Genomic DNA, 17804 nt, shown 5'->3' on the forward strand with positions numbered 1-17804 from the left:
TACAATACAATTTACTATTTCCTTCTCAACTAAAATAATTTACATCCCAACTCCTTACCTCGAACACTTCCCTTGTATGTGTCTTCAAATTTTGGAAATAGACATATTAACATGTTGCTGCAAGATTTTGCAAAAGGAAAAAAATGATTGCTGAAATTGACCAATTTTAAAAAATATTTAAGTGGTTTTTTTTTTTTTTTTTTTTTTTGAGACCCCAAATTCTATATTCTTTAATATGGGTTTCAATTTCATAGTTCAATATTGTTCAATAGCCCTTTTACCTCAACAAATCAGAAAAAGGGCCCATAACCCGTTTCAGCCAAATTGGGCCCTCCAGTAGAACTCAACTTCTTCAGGCCTTCGAAACTTATTTTCTTGGGTAATTGGAGAATATAGCAAAAATATTAGGTTTTATTTGGATTTGATTGTCAAAATCAGAAATTAATAAGAATTATGACAAACGCCCTCCTCTGCACATGTTCCTTATATTTTCAATAACCTTATACTGCTCTCCGGAGGATCCAATGTACAGTGTAACCGTATTCTATTCTAAAAAAAATCTAAAAAAAAAGGTTCTATATTTTTTTTTCCCTAATTTTCATCCCTTATACCGTAATCAAATATAATTATTTTTAGAAAAATCTAATATGTTCTTTGTTTTTACCTTTTCTACCAAATTTACTTGCAAAATCTATTATCTAAATACTATTTTAAGTTTCAAATCTAGGATTATGAATAGGTGAACGACAAGCTTGCGATTGTGGAACCGTTCTCGATAGGTAGCTTTATCTCTTTTCTGTACGAGTCTACAATCGTCGTCGGAGAGATGAATTGGATGGCGGAGGAGGTATCTCAGGCGGCGTCCTGGCGAATCGAGCGGTTGCCCTTACACCTGACTCCGATTCCCCTTCCTAGAGACGGTTCGTATAAGATGGAGATTGTAACGGCGTGAGGACGTCTAAGGCGAAAATGGAGGTCGAGGGTTTATGAGTGGAAAACATGGGGAGATACAAGAGCGAGGGTGTTTGTGTACTTCAATTCAAGGTCTGAATCGCTTTCATGTTATCCTTCTCTATGAGTTTCAACATCTTCCTATTTTGGCTATAATTTTAGTTTGAGAATGATTTGTCACCAAAAGATAATTTTTAAACTTGTGTTTGGCTATTCATACTTTTTTATACTCACAAATTCGTTTGTTTTAAAAAATCTTTGTTCAACTTTTTTTTATAATACATATATATAATATATATATATATATATATATATATATATATATATATATACTTAGTTATATTCATATAATATCATCTCATTAGTTATTTTTTTTCGTAGTAACCTTTCAATACATTGTATGTCATTTATGTTGATATTTTGTGTATTTGTGGGTCATCGTGTTAAAATTTCTCGAGTACAAATACAAACATTAATGGTTGCATATTGAAAGTGGTTGTCCAATTTCTTATGCAATGTATTTTTTAGTATGGTGTATTTGTGGGAACGATTATTTTTGAATGCAAAGTATTCGTTTATGAGTTTTACAAATTTTTCTCGGAGCTTGAGATTATTGTGTTTTTCAATTGTCAATAGATTTTTTTTTTAATTATTTTAGAACAGAATCATAACCACTCTGATTTGAATTTTAGATTTTTTTAAATAGTCATAGAATTAAAAAATATTATTTGATATTTTAAGTATATAAAAACTTGTTTGTTATGGTTTGAAATTTAGATTTTCTACATCCTTGGTATTTTTGTAAATTGATAATTGATAATTAATAATTATTTGAAAATCAATTTTCCAGTCTTTCGGTCTCAAAATCTCTCTTTATTTTTTAAAATGAAACGGTTTATTTTGCTATTCTTCTTTTATATATATATATATATATATATTTGGAGTTTTAAAGGCTCATAATATAATTTTTTTAAAAAATTATAATATTTCTTGGTTTGAAAAGCTTTCGTGCACCTCTACTAATCACAACTTTCTAGCTCTACATCTTATCGTGAACATTGATTCGATCTCCTTATTTTTTTTTTGGTAGAAGTAGAACCAATACCTGGATCGATAATCTCAATTTTGATGGACGGAGAACCAAACCAATGTCTAATCTCCAAAAAAAGTTGTTTTTTTTTCACCAAATGATTTTAAAATTGTTAAAATCATTTGTGTCAGGTATAAAATCACTTTTGGAACATATCTTTAATCACCATAATAAATTTAATGTTCAATTTTACACTTTTAATCGCATATTTCGTATTATTAAAATTGATTTTGAATGATTAAAAATATTTTCTTACGATTCTAGAAATGACAAAAAGTGATTTTAACTATTTTAGAATCAATCCCAAACATACATTAATTTGGTAATGGGTATAAAAAGATCACTTGATTTTTTACACATTGTCTCGATTTTTAGACATTTTTTCATTTAGGTTACTTTATTTAGCAACTTGTGACAATCCCTCATGAAAACAAGTATTACAATGGGCTACTAATGCGAGTGAAATGAGTTGAAGGATCTTGGGCCTATGTAATGGATATAAAAAGAGAGGGAAAATTTCCTTCTATAGCATTAGTTTCACTCTCATTTGAAAAAATAGCAAAACAAGAAATTATTTTGAATTATAGTAAAATGCCTCTCTTGCATATGAGACAGTTTTTTCGCTAATCCTAAAATGCCCTCAATGATATCTTTATTAAACTATAATTATATTTTGGCCTTCCTATATTAAGCCTATAAAATCTCCCCTATTTATTTGAATATTGAGATAGGATCAATTTTTTTTTTAAAAAATCTCACTTTATATCAAATCTCAAATTAGTCCAAATCTCTTTGTTTTGAATTATAACAAATCTTACTTTACTCATTTTTTTTATCTAAAAATAAAAATTAATTTCCCCTTACCTTCGAGAATCCGAACCAACGCTGCAACCTAGTCGTCCCTGTCAATGGAAGTCGTAACCTTTCACCTCTGGAAGTTGAATCCAACACAACAACCTTCCTTCTTTGACCATCGAAAGCCAACACCGCAACCTTCCTCCTCTGAAATTCGGAGCTATCATCGCAAACTTCCACAACGTTGTAACCCTCCTCTTAAACCCATGATGCTGCAACCCTATGAAATCGAAACTGAAGTCCTCTTTGTAGGCTTAATAAATCAGGGAAGATGGAGAAGTTGAGAATGAAGTATGAGGTGGTCGCTCGGCCGATGGACCGAAGGACGGCGTCCGAGGCGACGTTTAACTCTAAAAAGTGGTGAATATAAACTGAGAAAAAGAGGATGGTGAAGAAAATGAAGAGAAGTAGGAGAATGGTCACCATTACGAGGTGACTTAATTTCAAACGTTGAAGCTCGGACGTGGGCTGAGCTTGGACGGTGAGGTTGAAAATCGGAGCCAACAAAATGGTGGTCGGGACTTCAACTTTCAGAGATGAAGTCTATGAAACTTAACTATTTTGTTGAAGATGGAGAGGAAGAGAAATAATTAATAAATAAATATTTTTTTTAATTATCATCAATTTAGTGTAGTCATTATTGCTACTTTCACCATTTTTCTTTTAACAACATATTAAAATTACAATGTAATTGACTACAGTGTAATAAATGTCTATTTAAAAATAGAAAATTGAAGTGCATAACATCTTTTATGTTGAATTTGTGAATTTGGTTAAAAGAATTTTAGAATTTTACCCCAAAAAAACTCATTTGTACCTGATAATGACTTTCTTTTATCCTAAAATACCGATATATTTAATTTTAATGTAATTAAATATTAATATTTAAAGATTTGAAGCAATCTCAATGTTGTCTTGAATATAAAAATCTTTTAAAATCACGCATCTTCATCTACAAATCGAATCTCACCTCTTTTTAGGAATCTCATATCTTCATCTTGTTTCATTTTTTGTTTTATTTAGTTGATTTTTTTAATCTTGTTTTGATTTTAAAATCCAATATCTTCTAATCTTTGTCTCTAATTTCACCTCCATGCCGGGTAAGTAAGTTTCTTTTCCTCTTCTTTCTCTCTCATAACCATCACTCTCTTCGACTTTTATTGTGGTGTAAAAGATCTCACCTTTTCACCAACTTTTGTTGTGTTGTAGAGTTAAATGTTAGACATGAAAGAGGAAAAACAAAATCCTTAATATTTACACTGTAATTACACTATAATTCATTGTTTTTTGATGTTGTTAGGTGTTCCAATTATTTTAAATGTTTAGATCACATTTTAGTTTTTTTTAGGAGGTTGAATCATATCTTAGTTTTTTTAGAAGATTGAATCAAATCTTGTTTTTTAAAAATAAAATATATTTTAAATACCAATGAAATCTAGGTTATTATTGAAATGATTGAATCCCATAAAGGTTTTTATCGTTGTTTTCTCTGAATTTGGGAGAAAAGTTTAAAAAAAAAAAAAACTAAAAGAAAATATAGAGGTTAATATTTGAAGAACTATTTTTTGATTTTCTCCAAGACTTTCCACGCATTATTACTCAACAACTTGAACACCACCAAAATTGTCTTCCCCGTCATGTCTCAGGCAAGAATGCAAGTTGGAAGAGGGAATGAAAAATACAGAGAAAACCTTTTTTTTTTCTTAGGTTGTTAGAGAGATATCTTTTGCAGAGTGAACTTAAAAAAACGTACGTTTTTAACGAATAAAAACAACTTAAATGTGAAAGAGAGAGAGGAGTTACCCTAACTCCCCACTCCATCCCTCCATTACTTCCTACAATAGGAAGTTAACAAGATTTTTTATTTAAATATTTAAAATTAAATTAAATCTAATTTAATTTGATTAAAATAACTTAATTATTTAATTAAATTAAAATGTCTCATATTTAAATAAAATTTTATTTGAATCATATTCAAATTCATCTCTCTCATAACCTAAAGTTTTAATATGAATTTTATTTATATTAATTTTAAACTTACAGTTTTAATATGAGTCTCATTCACATAATTATTATTCGAGTCTGATTCAAATAAATTAAATCTCTCATATTACACAGTTTATAGTTTTGAATCCTATTCAAAATTAACTTTATAATATAATGTATCTATATACATATAATTGTATCTTATACAATTAATTTACATTCTTTACTTTCATTTGAACAATTCAAATTCTGGTTTATTCTTAATGAGCTAGTAGGAGGATCTAATGGACCTACGAATTAGAAGTTCCAATGATTCAAGATTAATTAATTAAACTCTTTAATTACATTAATCAACTTTCATTAACTGTGGGTTACTCCACTAAAGACCCACAACTGTAATCTTCACAGAATATTTTTGTGTCCATTGATTTTAACCATTTCACATAAAGTTAATTCTTCATAAGTTGTTTATAACTGTAGTTGGATCAAATTATCGTTTTACCCCTATAGTTACATTTTGCTTCTTAAGTATCACTAATCCAACAATCTGTTTATGGTCTTACCATAAACAGAGTCCTTCTCGGGCTAGCGAGAGGATAAAGTCTCATTGTTCAAATCTTGAAATTAGCACTTGAAACAACTTATTTACTTATCCTAAATATAGAATGAGTAAATTTCATCTTGTAAAGCTATGTTTCCAGCTCCTCACTCAGTATAATCATCCCCAAAATATTAGGCATATTAAGTTGGCAACTAGGGTCAGTTTCACCCATACAAATCAAAGAACAATCTCATGAGCAAGAGCCAGTAACTCATTCAGGATTCAGATTGAGTTAAATGGTCATCATGTGAAATATTAATGTCTTCAGTTAACGGTGTTACAAAGAAAGACTATATATTTCGTGGTCCGGTCTTATATAATCTCATTGTATAGGATACTCTCACTCACATGAAAGCACATTAATGATTTGGATCAAATCGTTTGTAACACTTATAGGTGGGTCGTATCCATAGTGTTACTAGGATAAGACATCCAACCTTATCCATATATTAGGGACCTTTTAGATTACTATTTGAATATAATCCACTTATATGTCAGTTACATACTGTCCAAATTACATTAAATAACTTTAATTTATAACTGACCTTAGTTTATTTGTTTTGAGTTATGTAAATAATAAATAACACTTTATTTATTTGAAAATAAATAATAATTTATTTATTCAATAATTTGTTTATAAATTTAGAGACTACAAAATTTAGGATATAATCCCAATAGTTATGATTCTAAAAAATAGGTATTTTTGAAATAAATTAATTTTAGGTACTATTTGGGGTATTTTTGGAATTTAATAATTATTAATTAATTAAATTCAAATTCGTTTTGTTATTTTTCCTTACTTGAATATATCTTGCTATTTTCCAAAATGAAAGTTTGAAAAATGTTATTTCTCTTATTAGCCCTATAAAAATATGGGTTTTTTTTCCCTTTTTTAATATATATTTTTATTTCAATACATTTAAACAAAATCCATGGACTCAGTTCGTTGGATAGTTGTCTTGTGCACCGCTACCTACATATCATATAGTTGTCAAAAAAAAAAAAAAAACGAAAAAACTAATAGAGAACGTTTGGATGTAGATTCAACATTTTAACCTTGGAAATGTTAAATTTGAGCATTTAAGTAGAAAGTTTAGGGATGTTGATGCGAGAAACTTGCATGCATGTTGAAGGCCTCATGCGCTCTTTGCTGGCTCTCTTTTGATCTAGTCTCATCCCATGAGTTAACCTGCATGAGAGTACTCACACTCGTATGGTGTCGAGTTGACTACACTCCGATACTTAAATTAGTACATGGAGAGTTAGAGTTCTCATTTGAAGTATACTTATTCTTCTCCCATTTGGACATATCACACTTGCCTTTGGTAATATGTAACACCAACAATGTCAAAAGAATTTGTGGCCCTCAAGGTTACAGAGAGTGCCAGGGTTCGAGCTTGATTAAGTTATTTCCTGATTAGTATAATTCATTTAGCTCGGTTAGTGAACTCGAAACTCACATTCCTCAATGTTGCCTTGAATTCCCCTCGGGCCTTATCGGGGAGAAATCCTCGACAAGGAAGTTAAGAGAGTAAGTTTTACAGAGGTAAGTTCAACAAATCTAGAAGACAAACATGATCAGTTTTACACTACAAAACTCACTTCAATTCAAACGGTCACTCCAAACACAAGCATAAGATTCAAATAAAGTTGAACTGATTTTTCCAAAATCATATCTTTATTCTCATTCTTCATTGCACTCAAAATCAAACAACTAAAAATGAAAGGATATAAAGCAATAGGGAGGAAAGAAAGAAGAATAATTGGAAGAGGACGGTTAAAATAAAGCAAGAGGAAGAATTAGGAAACATTGGTGTCCACCGACCCCCCCAAGATTTTCGTAATGGACTTCTTCTTCCTTCTGCGCCGCTGTGTACAGCGGTTTGCTTGTGTCGCGCGCACCCATCCTACTTGGCCCCATTTTTCTTTTGCCCCTTTCCTTTTATTCTATATTTTCTATTTTAATCCCATTTTTTTTCATTATTTCTTTATTTTTTTTTCTTTTTCTCTTTACTTCTAACAATATACCAATTCAATTCACCAACCCCTTTTTGACTTCATGCACCACATTTCTCTATCACCCCAATAACAACTACGTCAACAACAATCTTTGTTTTTGCGACTTCCAAACCAAATTCTCCCAACATCTTTTCGTCTTTCAATTTCGTAGTATGTTTTGTGTGCGATTTGATTTAATAGGGTAATAATAATTAAGTATATTAGATGATATTGTGCCACATCTTGTTTTTTTGTCGATTGAAGACCTTTTGATTCAACTCATTGAATGCTATATGATTGTCGTTGTTTATTTGTGTAAACAATGTAATTTTTGTTATTGATGAGAGAACATCTGATCGTAGAATGTACTATTTGAAAGTGGAAAAATCTTATCTTAGATTTCATAATAAGATGATATCTTCATCAAATATAAACACATTCATAATAGAGTTTAAGTATAACAATTCAATTTGCGAGGGGGGAGAGTGGGAGCTTTTCCATCGATGTTTTTATCAACCATAATATCATGGAGAGAACAATTCGAAAACAAATAATATAATCATTAGATATAAGAATATAGTATCAAATCGGTTTTTCTTTTATCTTTAGGGGTAACATTATATCACATGTGAGAAGGTAAAATTTAGAGATATGACCTCTTAAAGAAAGTAGCATGCCTTTAATCATGAACTATACACATGTCAACAGAATATGACATTGATTATAAATAAGAAAAAAATATTTGATATATCAACATCTCATTTATTTAAAAGTTTTTTCTAGTTAATTTAAAATAGAATTGAACAATTTAGATCTAGAGATATGAAAAATTGTCTTAACATAAAATTAATCGGCAAAAAAGCATGGTTGAAAATTTAGTCTATCTACCATGAAAAATATCAATGTAAATTCATAAATTTTGAACTTATAGTGCTCAAAACTTTTAAATAATAATTATATCAATTAAAATTATTAGAATCAGTGAATAGTTATCACATTTAATTGATATGAATGTTTTTTTATGTCACGTTTTTCTCTATATTTTATTATTAAAAAAGAATTATGTTGTATATTTTTTTTATATAACATTGAAAGTTTAGAAGTATAAATTATATATATATATATATTGGGTATGTAATATATTAAGGAATAATGGGGAACAATCCTTATTATGGGTGGAAAAATAAAGCCACGTTGACTGCAGCCATAACGAGGTTGCAAAGTTTGACCAAAATGACATAAAAATCAGGACCATCTTTGCAAATCAATCTTCTTCATGATGAAATCTACACCGTTTGATCTAACATCCTTTAATCCCTTTTTTCTTCAAATTATAATGTCTTTTTAAATTATTAAATTTAATCATGATTAACAGTGTGGACCAAAAGCGAAAGCCTTTGTATAGTTACCGCCGGCACCGCCGGCGACGGAGTGAAAACGTTGAGATTTTTCTCTCTTTTTTTTTTTTTTTTTAAGAAAAGATTAAGAAAAATAAAAAACCACAAAATAAAACATTTTACAAATCAAATTTTTTAAGGGTAAAAAAATGAACTTTTGAATGCGTCGATTATTTATTGGCCTTTCGGAAGCTTTCTTTGCTTTTGGTTTTTTGATTTGTGGGTTTTTTAAAAAAAAGAAAAAATTGAAAAAAAAATGATGGAGTTTTTAAAATTGAGAAGCAAAAGGGCACGAAAATTGAAAAGAAAGAAAGGGAGGGGATTAAAAATGCAAATTAAAGTTCATAACTAAAGAGAAGATCAAAGATGCCAGCATCTTGGAGGTTGCTTGAAACTCAAGATTTTGAATATTTTTAACTTATTTTATTTTAAATTTGACAGAAAATGGAAAAAAAAAATAAAAAAAAAGTTGGATCCTAGTGATTTTGAATCATGATGTGCCACTGCCAACTACGACATATAATATTATCTCAACATTAATTTTATACAAAATTTTTAAAATTTAAGACTGGGTGATACACAAAACTTTAGTTTCTATTTAATAATTGTTTCGTCTCTACAATTTAGGTTTATTTCCTCTTAAAGAGATAATTGAATTTATAGTAAAATTCTAAAAAGTAAATAAAAACATCACATAGTTATCAAATAAGATATTAATCATTGATAACAGTATTTTTAAATTTTAATTGAGTTTTGTAACTGGAATAATTCTTAGGGAACGAAGAATGAATATATATATAAATTATTATAACCATTTGATTTTTTGTTTTTGTTTATTTTGGAAAATTAAAACCTATTGGACACTATTTTCACCTCCAATTTTTCTTTTGTTATCTACAGTTACCAATTGATTTAATAAACCAAGCCGAATTTTTTGAAAACTAAAAAAGTAGCGTTTAAAAATTCATTTTTGTTTTTGTAATTTTGCTAAAATTCGCATCAATTAATAAAAAAGTTACAAATAATGATAAGGAAAATAAGCTCAATTTTTTTATAAAAAAAAGAATGGTTACCAAAGGAAATCTAAATTATTTTAAATTTCCACATTAAATGATAATAATTTTGAAGATTTAAACCTCTCAAAGACATAAAATATATGTTATTACTAAACTAGGTGTATATATATGTAGCAATTAGATATACGAGAGTGAGACATTAAGGATGAAGGAAAAAAGGAAAAGAAAAGGGTAGAAAATAATGTGAATTGGAGTGTAAGATAGGAACCAAACGTGGGGGCGCCAGACTTACTTTTGTTTTTTTTTTAGTTTGATAGTGACTTTCTCTTCTCTCTATTCTCATTTCTCTAACACTAAATTTTCCTTTTCTTCTCTCACTATTCAATCTAAGTGTGTTACTCAAGCTATTATATTCTCACATGCTCTTCATTTTCTCCTCTTGCTTTATCTTTCTCTTCTCTTTCTCCCTTTCCACACATTTCTATATTATCTTATATGTTTTTCTCCATTTTTTCACATCTCTTCTTTGATTGGATCATCAAAAGACCCCAAAATCACACTGTGCATCTCCCGTCCTATTTCCCCATTAAGTCAAAACTTAATTTTCACTTTACAAAAATGTTACTGGTTTTTTTTATCTTAATGCAATACTTAATTATCTATGATGTTAGTGTGTTGTCAATTATCCATTTGTGCTTCATTCTAAAGGTGATTTTACTAGAAGGTTTAAGGTTTTTGAAAAACTTGTGTCATAAAAAGTGTTGACACGCAAAACTCGCACGCGTTTATCATCGTTGCAAGCCTTTCATGGGTTTATTTGTCAGCTTGCTTCTCTTGGTTAGTCTCTCGCCTTGAGAGTTCTTCGAAATAGTGTACTGTCGAGCCTACCACACTTCTCGATACTAAGTTAATGTTATCCTTTTGAAGGTTATTTAGCTCTTCTCTTTTGGGTCTCATCAAATTGGCCTATTTATTATGTCATTCCTTTGACACTCAATTGTGGTATGTGTGTGTAATTTGGGCAATGTCAGAATAATCACAACACTCGAGCCTACTAAGTCAAGCTCAACTTGGTTAGCTCAGTTGGTCGGTTCAAATACCCTTGGTTCCCTGATCTTTGTCTTTTGAGATGCACGTTTTCTTATGTCACCTCCCAAACTCAACTTAGTTAGTTCAGCTGGTTGATTTAAAACCCAATGCTCTAATCTTTGTCCTTTGAGAATGCACATTTTATAGTAATCACATCACAAAGCTCAATTTAATTAGCTCAGATAGTCGGTTCAAAACTCGAAGCTCTGATCTTTGTCTTTTGTGTTTTGCACGTTTATCCTTATGTTTCGTCCCAATTTTTCGTTAGGACTTGGACCCGGCCGTCATAAAACTTTGAGGACGTACTCGGAAAACTAAACCCTCAACAAAAGAAAAAAAGGATTTAGAATTCCCACATTATACATATAAAACAAAACTAACAACAAAAAAAGAAGGAAACCCTAGAAGATGGTGTTTAAGCAATGATTTGGGGGTTGGAAGGAATGAATTGTGTCTGAGCATTAGGAGGCACGGTGACATGGATGTATGTTGATTTATTTATGTATTTATTTATTTTGTTGGGAGAGAATCTATCCTTTGCTTGTAGGAGGGGGAGGAGAGGTGGGTCCCACACATTTTTGGGCCCTCAAGTGGAGTGCTCTTTGAGGATGCTTTCTTTAACGAGGACCCAAAAATTCTCACACTAAACTCCACTCTCTACACTCTCTAACACTCTCTACTCTCTACCACTTCCAACTACTTCCCTTACTTACTTACACATCACCCTCATCTTAAACCTCATCAAACCTCATCAAATCTCAGCCCTCCATTTTGCCACCTTGGATTTGTTTTTAGTCTTCCTTGTGGGGTACCCTCCTAAAGTTCGGACCCCACTAAAATGTTTCTTTGCCACCGACGATTGTTTAAGCCAATAACATCAAACAATAACATGCCCCTTCTCTCCCTCTCTTCCATATCTTCAAATATACCATTCTTTTCTCCTTCCTTCTTATTCACTTCCCATTCTCTCTAAATCCCTTCTCTCTCTCCTTATCTCTTTGCCATTTTATAAGTAGAGCAACTCAAATACACCATTAATGGAGTAACTGTGAAGTGAAAACTTCTTTTCTTTCTCTTTCTCTCTTTGCTTCATTCTTCCTCATTTCATGTTTTGGCTTCAGTGAGAAATATCTCTTTTGGATAAGATGTTGTTCTTGGCTACAGGTATATATTATAATAACATACCCATGAGGAACAACCAATGTTATTAACTCTACACTCATAGCTTCAATTATCAAAAACAGAGCAAATGTACACAAATATTTTGTGTTTGTGTGGGAACTTTTTCTTCTCTTCTCTTATGATTTAAATATTTAAATTTACCTTCATCTATCAACTTAAGTTTTTTGATCAATTCGTTATTTAATATGATTATTCAAATCCAGGTGGTTCAAACAGGTTCTAATTGATACACGCGTATATCTAACAATTCCCATGAATGAGGAACAATGTCAATTACTCTACCCTCATAGCTTCACTTAAAAAACAGAGGAAAACAGAGCAAATGTACAATGTTTGTGTTTTGTGTGTGAAACTTGGGTTCCTGTTTGTTTATTGATATAATATTAAATTTATCTTCATTTATCGGTTCAAATTTTTTAGTCAATATGTGATTTAACACAAAGCTAGTGGTTAAGGAAGTTTTTGTTTTCCAAACCCCTGCAATGTTATTTCTTGTCATTTTACACGGTTATTTTTGTTCGTTTTGTCTTAGGGTACGATTAACGAAGAGTCTGGGATGGATTCTTCTTCATTATCAGGAGATATGCTTTCATGTTCAAGGCCATTAACAGAGAGAAGATTAAGGCCACAACATGAATGATCAAGCTTGAAATGTTCCATGATGTGATTCAACTTCACACCAATTTTGCTATTACAACAATTATAGCCTTTCTCAGCCTCGTTACTTTTGCAAAACTTGTAAAGGTATTGGACTAAAAGGAGGAATATTATTAGAAACATTCCTGTTGGTGGTGGCTGTAGAAAGAACAAAAAGGTCTCCACTACTAAAAAATCCAATGATCAAACAAACAACAACAACCACAAATTCAACAACCCATTTCTCAATCATCATCTTCGTCATGGCCCTTCTTTTCTTCTTCTTCTTCACTTCACATTCATAATCCCACTGATCTTCATCTCTCATTTCCAGATCAAGTTCAGTTCCCTCATTTCAATCCTCTCATTGGAAACTCTCCAAATTTCACCATTGCGAATGCTTGAAACTCATCATTATCATCCATCATCATCAAACTAGACCCATTGATTTCATGGACACTAAAATGGAAGCCATTGTTGGGAATAATGGTCATTACTCTACAAAACCCAGTATCATTTAGCTATGATTGGAGGGCTTAATGGAGATCATCATCATATCACAGCTGCTGCAACAAATTTCCATGGAATTTGCTCTCCTTATGGACTGTCACTTGATGGGAATATCAATCAAATGATGATTCCTTATGATCAACATCAAACAAATGAAGATCCAAATGGAATGGATGTGAAACCAAATACAAAGCTTTTGGCTTTGGAATGGCAAGATCAAGGATGTTCAGATAAAGTTGAATCTTATGGATATATTAATGGAATTGGGTCTTCTTGGAATGGGATGATATATGGATTATGGTCCCATCAACAAACCAACCCCATTGGTGTAAAATTGAAGGGGAAAAATAGCACTCATAAATCATAAATGTATCATACAACTTGAGATTGATAGGGGTCTATCATAAATGATGCCTTTTTTTTTCTTTTTATCAGTTTCTTAAAAAGGAAAAAAAAAAAATGTCTGATTTTTGTTTAATTTAAATCTCTCTAATTTGGAGTGTGGTTTTGGGATTGTGTCTACAAATCCAAGGCTCTCTATTAGGATTTTGTTGTATTCTAGGGAGTGCTTTTGTAGTATAAAAAAAAAGACTTGTTTTTTCTTTTCTTTTCTCTCTCTCAAGTGGTTGTTAATTAATTAGTAAGTTATGTTTGATTATTGATGTATGATAACTAAATTCGTGAAGCACATTTATTAAAACGTAGACTCTCGATCAAGAAGTTAAATGTTCAAATTTTACATTGAGCTCATAGAAAAAAGAACAAAAAAAAGCACATGCATCAAATATTCGTACATTGTATAGAAAGCTTCATGCATGTCTTTTGGCTGTAAAATGGGAGACATTTGCTTGTAAGAATATAGGAATAAATTAAGAGAAAAAGACTTTTGAAAAATTAGTACTAGTTTACCAATAATATGTTTTTGAAGAAGTTTTGTTTCAAAAGCTAGAAAGCTGTTTTTATCTTTCAAACAAATCTTAATTTACAACTTCTCTTATTGTTCTCTAGACAAAATTAAAATTGAGAAGAAGAAAAAAAAAAGATAACTTTTGTGAAAAATATTAAAAGGGATATGCAAAAAGAAATAATAATAATAATAATAATAATAGATTTTGTAATGGGTGTCTTGTATTTTGAATTTTGGATGAGTGGAGAATAATGGAGGCAGTAAATATAGTGAAGTTTGTATTTAGGGAAAATAAATGTGGGGGAAATGATTAAAAAGAGTTATAATCTTTTTTTTCCTTTCTTTCTTTGGTATCAAAAGAGGTTTATTCTACCAACATAATTCCAGTACACTACTTTATTTCTTGAATAAGAAAAACTATAATTTAATTCTTTTAGATCTATTTGCTAATTATTTGATTTTTTGTTTTTGTTTTTTAAAATTAAATTTATTTTATTTACATTTCTAACAATGATCTCATCTTTTAAGTACAATGGTTGAATTCTTAGCCAAATTTCAAAAACAGAAACTTTTTTAAAGCTACTATTTTAATTCTCAAATTTTTGTCTAGTTTTTTAAACCATTGATGAAAAGTAGATAATAAATTAAGAAATTTGAAGGTGAAAATAGTGTCCATAAGCTTAATCTTAAAAGACAAAAATACAAAATGATTACTAAATGGAGCCTTAAGTTTTAATTTATCAATTCTAGATTTTTTTTCTTTTGGGAGTAAATTTCAATTCTAGAATTTTCTACCTTGTCTTTATTCCATCTCTTTAATTAGTACCTCAAAAGTAGATTTTTTTTTAAGAAAAAGAAACGTAAAATGGAGGATCAAACCTCTAATCTCATAGATGATAGTACTAAATTTATATCATTTGAGTTATGTTTATGTTAGTTCCCTATCATAGATTTTGTGCAAACGTTAGTTTTATATGAAATATCTTACATACACGTTTTGAGTTTGTAAGTTCAATAGTGCAGTAAATATAGTATTGTAATCGACGAGTTTTTTTTTTTTTTTTGCCCCGAGTTCATAGAGAAAAGAGATTTGATAAGTTGCAAATATGTATTTTATTCTTTAAACTTTTTTTATAAACATTTAAGGGATTTTTGGTGGAAAGAGTTGCTTATTATAATTAAGTTATAATAGTTTGTGTTTGGAACGTAAAATATTTTAGTTCGGATTAAAATAGTATGTATTGAGTGTAAACTATTTTAGTTTGAAAAGAAAATAGTAAATATTATACCAAAAAATTAAAAAAAAATGATAAATGTAAAATAATAAATATTGTTGCAAAAGAGAATTTTGAAATAGTATTGACTATAGTTAGTTGGGGACTATAAAATAGTATTTATTGTAACAAGAGGTGGTTATCATAGTAGATAGTCCTTGCCCAAAACGTCCCTTTAATTTTTCTTTTTCTAAAAAAAAGTTAGTTGATTCTCTTCTAATCTTTTTACCATGTTTTTCATCTTTGGAAAAATTTAAATTATTAACAAAATTCTAAAAACAAAAGAACTTTTTTTCTCTTGGTTTTCAAAACTTGCCATTTAAAAAGAGTGGTAAAAAGTATAATAATAAAAGAAAGTAGATGAAAGTGGTGTTTACAAATTTAACTTTTAAAAAATTTAATTGTTATTAAACAAAGTTAACTACCAAAATTGAGTTTAGTATTTTTATTCTTTCCTAATAAGAGGTGGACTAAAGATTCAAACCGATGGATAAGACACACTTATGCCATTAACTTGGTTGACAAGTAAGTATAATAATTCGACTTCGAATTTAGTCGAGACATAAGATTGGAATATTATGGTCGGATCAAAGCATCGAGCTTAGATGGTAGTGGAGTAAGGAATGAAGAAAGAGAAGGGACGTTGGATTGGTTGGAAGCCACGAAGGTTGAATGGCAATGGTAGGTGGCGACACAAGAGAGCAATGTGTGGAATTCACTGTTCATATTCATGCAGTCCGACATGTCGGCTAGATAGTACATACTAGTCGTCTGCGGTGATGTACAATCTGAAAGCTTTCGACTCTGTAAACCAAAACATATTGGTTTGTGGATTCCTATTTCCACCTCTTTGCTTTCATTTGTCACCCTGAATTCTGTTCATTCCATCATCGCATTATTATTATTAATCCCATTCCCACTCTCATTTTGTCTGTAACCTGTTTGTGAAAATGCTCATGTGAAATTCCTGTCCTATGTTTCTCCTTCTCTAGGCCTTGTGTAAAAATTCGATCTCATTTTCACCTCCACTCGAAACAATTTCACTCTTGTTCTTTCAAAAGTTCAACATATTTGTTTTTAAAACTACACTTAATAGTAATTTTGAAGCTTTTATGAGTGGAACAAAAAGTAGCAAACCCATCACAATACCAATGAACCTTGTAGAAATTGGTTAGGCGAGGAAATCTACTTATATGATACTTCCAGTCCCAATTCCATTCAAAACTCTAGCCGATCTTTACTCTAAGAGTAGCCAATTTCAAAAGTGATATTTGGGACCCAAAAACCATGTTCTTAGATTATTCGCTCATTGCAAAAGACCATCTTGCTACTTCCAGGCAATTTTTAAGAAGAAACGTAAGAGAGTTGGGCTTGGAGTGGGGTTGTTTTAGAGAGATGTGATGGTTCAGATAAGTGAAAGTGAAACCTACAAAAATGGCAAGCTGTGTTATTAGAGGGATGATGCTAAGGCGTTGGCTTAACAAAACCAGAAATCATTCCTATCCGTACAAAACGTTGTCTGATTCAAGTTGCACTGAAAATATTGGAGTAGTTTCACATGGATTTCTTGAACTATGGAATTTGATCTCAAAAGCATACTTAGCTTGTGTGCGAGCTTACAATGGAATGTGAGATAAGCGCACAGTTACAACTTAAATCCAAGGCTGACTTTCTTGCCTACACGGAGGGAATAAGACTGTAAAAAGTATGAGAATAAAGGTGGTCGCCGCCAAATTCATCTCATGGAATACAAAAGGCTCCACATTGCTTACACGATTCTGTAACCAAAGAGAAAAGGGGAAAACTAAGAGTACTAATAAAAACGAGAAGCTCCACCTACAATATGTGTTCCTCGAATACATAAATTACACCTACAATACATCAACAAGACTAACGAGGGGGTTGATAGAACCTGATCAAAGACAAATTCACAATGGTTCCGTTACGTTGAAGAAGGCCCCGCCGCCATGGAACTCACCTTCTTGAGGAGGCCTTCAATATCGCACTCCAATTTGGCTCTCATGTCCGGGGAGAGATTGTCTCCTGACTTCTCCAGCATTGATGTCATCATCTGAAGATTTTTCCTTATAAACTCTATAGGTGGTGCATCACCAGCTTGGTTTCCTGATTCAGCAGACTTTGATGGGTTCAGAGTGCCCTCAGAAGCTGGATAGGCCAGTGCTGTGCAAGCCCGGTCCGAATCTGATGTCCTGGGGGGAGCTGAGAGATGATAGAGCTGATATTTTAAAAGAGTTGGGCCAAAAATGCTGTTTTTCTTTAAACTCCGAACTGCTTCCATAGCATCAGCGCTT

General features: G+C 31.0%; 1 long non-coding RNA gene and 1 pseudogene across 1 annotated transcript; one reads left to right on the top strand and one right to left on the bottom strand.

Moving 5' to 3' along the window:
- Positions 1-6827: 6827 nt before the first annotated feature.
- On the top strand, positions 6828-13678 carry LOC150031176 (dof zinc finger protein DOF5.6-like; annotated as a pseudogene).
- A 3343-nt stretch (positions 13679-17021) lies between these two features.
- Positions 17022-17587, bottom strand: LOC150031177 (uncharacterized). Its single transcript, XR_016526120.1, has 2 exons — positions 17405-17587; positions 17022-17270 (listed from the first exon to the last, which is right to left on the bottom strand). It is a non-coding gene; the product is annotated as an uncharacterized LOC150031177 (long non-coding RNA).
- Between the last annotated feature and the right edge of the window lie 217 nt (positions 17588-17804).

This window comes from Benincasa hispida, unplaced genomic scaffold (assembly GCF_027475165.1).
Source record: "Benincasa hispida cultivar pf3 unplaced genomic scaffold, pf3_genome.v1.1 HicScf144, whole genome shotgun sequence".
Classification (NCBI taxonomy): Eukaryota; Viridiplantae; Streptophyta; class Magnoliopsida; order Cucurbitales; family Cucurbitaceae; genus Benincasa; species Benincasa hispida.